The following is a 7,883-nucleotide window of genomic DNA, read 5'->3' as shown; positions in this document are numbered from 1 at the left end:
TTCAGCAATATTCTCCAGAGATAGAAACTAAACCTTTTCCACTGAATATGATAAGGCACTTAAACATACACATTTGGACCTTATTTAATATAGCTTTAAATACCAACCAATATGTTTGAAACAATTTACTACTAAGAAAGTAAAGTCTGGAGAGAGTTCTAAAAACAAAACTGAATATCTTTTCTCCTAAATAACCATGCAGAAAACAATGATCCATGATAAAATTTTGGGATCAAGGGTAAAGAGCAAAGGAGTAGATGGCACTCTGTATGGTGCCTTTTATTTTATTGAGTGAAAGCAAGTAACCAAACTACCAATACACTATAGAAAAGGATGATACTTTCATCTTTATTCCTTAAGTATGCAATATTTTAATAATGATTATTTTTGTCAAATTTTAATTAAACAATACATTTAGATATGTCATAATAGCTGGATAAATTTCTTACAATAACATTAAAAAATTAATATCTTAACTACATACCTATATTAAATTCTTAGAGAAATCAGCTCACAGGATTAGCATAAGTAGTATAAAGTCCTACTATTTAAATATGAGGATATTTTATTGTTCTTTAATAAAACTTGAAGGTTTTTGGAATTTGGGGATTTCCTTTGTAAATTTTGGTATGATACATACATTACTGAAGTTGAACTGAATATGGGGAGTGTAAAGTTTGATTCTTTTCTTTTTAATGCAGAGCTGCTAAGATTTTTATCACCCCTCATTTAATAAATAAAGTCCTTTATTAACTCTTCATTTAATAAGGTTCTAATCTTGAACTATGCCATATGTAAGAGTCCTCACATTTACTACCCCTTCCTATCTCAATAGCTTTATTTTCCTTTCCACCATCTCTGTATTAGTCACATTTAACTCTTTCTATTCCTCTGTTCTGAATGACTAGGTATTTTAATTGTCAGTAACTTTATCAGTTGAGAGAGAGAATCGAGTCAATTTTATTAAAGTAAAATGTTTAAAAACACGTAAGATTACTGATCTGTTACATAATTGTATCCGCAATGGCAGGCTTTTCTTTTATTTCTGAGGTTCACAATAAATGGATCATAAACATATATTATCAAATTACTTTTTTGATCGATCTTATCTTCCAGTTCTTTGTAACTGAAAGTTGTAATTTAATATCAAGATTTGACTACACAGTAGACATTCAAATGAGGCATATCAATAAATCCAGTTGCTACAGAAATGTAATAATGACCCATGTCTTGACTTCTTTGTATTCTTATTGGTAGCCTGCTTGTCTGTGTCCTTATTGACTCTTACCTCAATCACCACAATAGCTTCTCCACTGACTTCACCACCTCTTCCACACAAAATCTGTCCTTATCAACTGCCAGAGTGATCTGGAAGCCCAGATAAGACCCAGCATGCAATACCCCTTGCAAAAGCAGTCCTTCTTCCAGGTGTTTATAAAATCAAGTCTATATGCTTTAGATTGGTATACTGAGAAAGCCAGGTCTGGGCTAGGATTCAAACTAACTCAACTTGATAGCCTCTTCTCTCTTGTATGTTGTTAAATCAGTCAAATGAGAATCCCTGAATTACTTAAGAATTTGCAGCACTTTACTGATGGCATTCTTTATATTTTAGCTTGGTATTTTCTTTCCTTCCACTCTGTCACAATTCAAATCCCAGCTCAATGCAACAGTGCTTGAAAAATATTTTTTAGATGACTAACTTGGTTCCTTTATTAAGCTTCTCTTACTCCTTTAGTAAAATGTAACCTCCTCCTTGTCAGTGTTTGCAAGGTGCTTAAATATTATGTTAGCCCAATTGTTCTGTCTTATAACAGTTAATTATACACATTTAACTCCTCTTCTAGGCTTTGAGCTACCTGGAGCTGACCTCTGTCTTGATGGCTTTAGGCTTCACAGTAGTAAGAGATGATATTTACACACAGCTCCTGGGTGGAGGTGGGGCTTTTAGAGCTACCTTTCATAATTTTAAGTTCATGATTTTAAGTTCAGGAAAATGTCGTTCGTTCCCCATGGTCATTGTTGGATCATTCAATGCATACTACCTGAACCTATCAGAGAATGTTTTGTAAATTGCAGGGCTAACTTATCTGTTAAGGGGATATCCTTATGTCCTATATATGGGGCATCACCTTCAAGATGTGGAGGAAATTGGAAAACAAATTTAACCTGAAGGATGCTCTATGAAATAGGGGCAGACAGTTTGCAATGGTTTGGGGAGATATTTCACTCAGCCTAGGGATAAGCTTGAAAAAGTGATTTATCATCATATCAAATATCTTGCGTTTGAACAGTTTTTCTGCTAGAAGCAAGGTCTCTATCTTTTGGAAATACAGAACATGAAACTTCCCTTTTGCTTGTGTCTCTCTCTAGATTTGGATCTCATCTGTTTTAACAAGACAATAATTATCTCAGACATATTATAATAAAATTGTGAGCTGTTTAATACTCCCTTTTAATTTTTCAATTGACTTAAATTGGAGTTGAAAGTCATATTTATATTTGTTATCATGACTGAATTCTGAAGACAGTGTGGGCTTTTCACTGGAAATCTGGGGTTATTGTGGCCTTATCTGTAAACATGTTTACATGGAATCTTTAAATGTTGCACTTCTGGAGATGACTATGTTCATCTATTTCATATTGGGTCTTTTTTTTTTTTTTTTTTTTTAATTTCTGAAGGTAACCCCTAACTCTTGGCTATACCCTATGGGAGGCTTTAGACCACTCTTATCTTTTCATACCTCCATGGCCCATGGCCCATGAGTTTTGCAATATACACCGTAGATAGCTGAGAGTCTGATAAATAAAGTCTAGTTAATATTTTGAAACAATGAAACAATTACATATATAAGTAATAAATATAAAAACAAAATATGCACTGGTATTTAAGCCAATTTAATGTGATTTTTCTTAAAGGCAAAAGAATTCTAGGGCAGACCCAGGAATAGTTTTTAACACATTCCTTTTGGTCAATACATGCGCTGAGTCCTTCAGTAATTTATTACAAAACATACGACTGTTGGAGAAGTTTCCTTAATCTTTCCTTACTGAATCTGTACTGATTTGTTTACCCTTATTTGTAACACTCTCATTGTATGTGTACTTGTTTCACATTATTTTGAGTTTTCTAAGACTCAACAGATTTGTGAAGTTGTGGTGGAAGACAGACATCTTCACTTTGAATTTTGAAAGAACATGAGTATTGATTGCCTAAACTTGTTAAAACATAATACAGTTTTAAAAATGTTTTTACTTATACTTGGTTTTTACTTATGGCTTGATCAGGAATATCAGCAGTAATTCATAAATTGAGAAAACTCTTTAAGTGTTAAACAACTCATCCACATGGTAAGGCACAGCCTAATGAAATAAAAAAAATTAAACAAGCAAACAAAACTCACCTTCCCATCTGCTAGAGCATCAAGTAATATTCACATAAAATGAAACAAAACATCCTGTCTTGCTTGACACATGTCACAGACACATTCTGATGTAATGGACAGCATATCTGAGGCTTAGGTTCATGATGGAGAGTACTCTTATTCTCCCCTTAATGAGAAACCCCAGAATGCAGTTCCGAAGGCCTCAGAATTGTCATGACAGGGCATAGAACAACAGATGGTCCCTCAGGCAAACTAATCCTATGTTATTTAATACCAAAAGCAAAACTGTCAACTGTTTCAGGGAAAAATTAGAGCCCGGAACCAAAGGATTGATGAGTAAACATGAAAGAAATTGATTTTGAAATATTTGGTTTGAAATGTATTTTAATTTTTCAATCTAAACACATATTGTTGCTGATTTGGAATCCTAAACCACTGTTTGGATTTTAAAAATAAGTGCTTTGGAAATTGCTGGGAAGAAAACTCTTTCATGAAGACTTTCACTGACAATTTTTAAACGACCCCAGATAAAATGAATTGTAATAAGTTAGTTTGAAGTTATTGAGTATTGGTGTGTGTGAGCAGCAGGTCAAAGAAGCAAATTCTTCAGAAATTTAATAAATACATTTGAAACCTATGGCATTTTCTTAGAATTTTACGTATAGTAGGTTCATCTTGGACCTTCTTTATGAAAGTTTAATTGCTTATTTAGGAGGAGAATCTCATTAGGCTTATAATGTTATGGTGAAATTCCACTCTGAAATACTTTTGTTCTTTTCAAGTAGAAATTCTGCTTTTTATTAAGATTTCTTTTAAAAAACTATAAGACTCACTCACAAGATTTAAAGTAAAAGCAATTCATGTTCCTTGTAGGAAATACAAATAGTGTAAATATTTGTAATGTAAGAAATAAACTTTTTCTAATGCTACTCCCTAGAATCACCACCATTATCAATTAGGCGAACAGCTATTCCTCCTTTTTTATCTTTATATGTAATATATGTGTTCACATACTCATAATTTTTTTTACTAAAATATAATATTTTTGGAAATATTCTTTTGAAATTTGGCATATCAAAAGATTTAAATTAGTTACACTAAAAGCTAGATTTTAATTTATGATCAAAAACAAAAACTGTGTTATTTTCTAAGGGATTGTTTCAAGGAGGACAAAGGAAAAGAGCTATTTTGGTGCTATTTCATATTACAATAAAAAATTTTCATAGAAGTAGGTGAAAAAATGAATAAATATTATAGTAAATATTTTAAAATAAATTTACTCAACTAAAATTAAATGCCTATTATCTGTGAAGTGCTGTGCTAGGTTTTGTATGTTCACACACACACAAAGATATAATCTGGGCCTTTAGTAACTAATTAGCAAGATAGATAAAATAATTAAAAGCAATTAAAGAATAGTATTAATTAAGGAGACATGGAAACACAGAAAGCATGCAACCCTCTTGGATAAGTAAGGAAGGACTCCTAGGATTTAAGTTTCTTCAGCTTTGGATATTTTTTAAAAAGCGATTAAAGAGTAGTAAGGAGTTTGCATTACACAAATCAGATGCATTCATAAATATCTAAAATAATCTCAGGGAAATGACAGAGGCATCCAACCCAGGGACATTTAAAAGTTTGTTATTCCTGGTTGATGGCCCATGTGACTCTGGAGACCCTGTCTTAGTAATGAAACAAATCAACAGGGTTGTGTACTGTGTCCTGCAGAATCCAGGAGACCTATTGACTGGCTATAGGAACAGGAGCACAAATCTCTGAGTTTATTCAGGGTTAAGGTAGAATGAAAGCTAGCAATGAGAAATGATGGATTATGAACTATAGGCTGTTCAGTGAAGGAAATGAAAAAAGAAGATTGATAGTGTGAAAAGAAAGAGATTAAGGGATTGGAGGATTTTAATGATGTGAAATGACACTTATAATGTAAGTAAGGTAGTGAGAGAGTGAATTAATGGAATGTTTGGGGCAGAAAAATGTAATTAAATGTGTGACTCCAGAGGTAGAACTGTTCTTGGTTGTGGTAATGTAGGTGTGGATGGCTGAAATGGAATAAGGTCAAAGTTCTGTAAATTGGGATGAGATTTAATTTCTAATAAAACAAATTTTATACAGTTAAAAGAGGATTTATTTATAATACTTTGTGCCATACATTAAGATATTTCAGATTAGATCGGGTACCTCCTTTAAAGGAAAGGAGGATAAAGTCACCAGCTGGCAATTCCTTAAACGCAGGCACGGTTGTATCTTTTATAATCAGTGCCCAGCCTGAAGACGGCCAACAGAAGAAACCCAGTAAACATTTATTGACTAAATGAACAAGTTAATAAATTAATAAACAATAAATTAACAAAACAAAAGCTGAGACTAAAACCAATTAATTTTAATTCACGACTTTTAAGAATTCCCCCTATTAAAAGATTGAATTATATTGCTAACATTTCTTTTGGCTTTGTTATCATGGTTGGGAATATAGTGAATTCAGAAGTCATTTGGAATTGCAAAGTATATTTTTCATTTAAGCTGAGATTTTGTAAAATATTACACTCACTGAAGTTGGTAATCATTTTGTGTTGATCTGATATAAAAGTGAAATTACCTGTAATCCTATGTGTATGTGATTGAGTTATATAAAGCAGTCCTCTAAAATACACAGATGTGCCATGTAAGTGTCACATCGCACTCCAAAGCAATAAACACTCTCATAAATGTTTGACATCACTGTCTTGAATCCAAACAGAAGGATTCAGGAGTGTAGAGTAATTAAAACAGTATTTATAAAAGTTTGCAAATGTTGCACCCAATTGCTTATTTTACTTGAGACAGAATTTACAAATGTAGAATATAAATGAGGAGAAGGAATTTTATGAATGTTTTAGAACGTGCCACAGCTTATAGGACTATAAAAATGAGAATGTCTTTAAAATGTAATTTAGTGACAAATTTATCATTAACTTTTTTCTTTTTCTTCTTTTCTCTCCCCCTCCCTCTTTCCCTTCTCCCCTTCCCTATTTCCCTTCTTCCTTCTCTTCCTTTTCTTCCTTCCCTCTCTTCCCTCCCTCCTTTCTTCCCCTTCCCCTTCCCCTTCCCCTCCCTCCCTCCCTCCTTCCTCCCTCCCTCCCTTTCTCCTTCCTCCCTCCTTCCTTTCTCTCTCTCTCTCTCTCTTTCTTCTTATATTCTTATCAAGATAAATTATTAAACATGTCAGAACTCTGATTGATAAATCCCATGCTTGGAATACATCATAAATAATTATTTTTTTGTTTTATTGAAGTATACACAAATTGACTTTTTCTAGATATTTCTAAACACCTAGAACTTTTGCTTTAATATTCTGTGTTGGTGATCTTTCCTTGGTTAGTAAGTCTGGTTTGGTTTGGTTTGTTTCTTCTTTTCTTTTTAAGAGGAAAAACAAAGATTTTTAGTTAAATTTGTGGAAGAAAGAATGACTCAGTATGAATTTTACACACACACACACACACACACACACACACACACACACACACAGAGGCACATACCCTTATGAGTAAATGTCTAAGATAATTGCTGATTCCATCTTAAGTTTTTATTTAAAAAATTAAGAAAAAACTTATTTAAGTTAACCTTTTGCCCAGAAATCATCAAGAACCACAATATTCATTTTTTTACTTATTTTAAATCAAAAATAAGTATTTTTTAATACTTATTTTTAATACTTATCTTAAATAAAAAATAAGTATTAACTATTTTTCTACTGAGCTTTTAAGCAAAATAGTTAATTTTTAAAATACCATTGGATGATTTCCCACTTAGTCTCAACATATATTAGCTTCTTGATATTTATAGAACAATTTGTTTGTCGGGACAAATCATATCCAAATGCTTTGAAGAATTTGTTCCACATTTTGGGGGATTGAACAGCTGGACTGGCCTAATGATTATTTGTGAGGGTATGATATGGAGCTATGAGCTGTGCTTGTACTGTAGATCTTAAAATCTTTGTTTTAATGTTTTATCCTCTGCATGCTTCCAAAAAGGTTGAAAGTAAATTATAAAATTTGGAGAAATAAAAAATATCACTTAAATATATAGTGACTAGGATTTTTATGACAAGGTTAAAGCAATCTATTTCAAATTTCTGAATGGTTTTCACAGATAGACTCCACATATATTAATAGCTATTTATTTATGTTTAATGTTTTCTTTAACAATATTAAGCACAAATTGAGGTACTACTTTCAGAGTTAAAGATCCATTAGTATTTCTAATATTAATAATAGCATCTATTAGGCATTTATAACATGTTTCTAGTATTTTATACAATTTTGTATATTTCCTTACTAGTTTGGGACTATGATATTTTAATATTTGATTTTTGAAAACAATAGCAAAGCATTTTTTAAATAAATTCTTATAGCTTATAATTTCAAGTAACTAAAGATTTTAAAAATATAGATTAAATATGAAGTTTTTAAAAATTAGGCACAGAAATGACAAAACATG

Source organism: Sapajus apella, unplaced genomic scaffold (genome assembly GCF_009761245.1).
Source record: "Sapajus apella isolate SASKATOON/1434 unplaced genomic scaffold, GSC_monkey_1.0 scaffold1, whole genome shotgun sequence".
Taxonomy (NCBI): Eukaryota; Metazoa; Chordata; class Mammalia; order Primates; family Cebidae; genus Sapajus; species Sapajus apella.
This window is presented reverse-complemented; position numbering follows the sequence as displayed.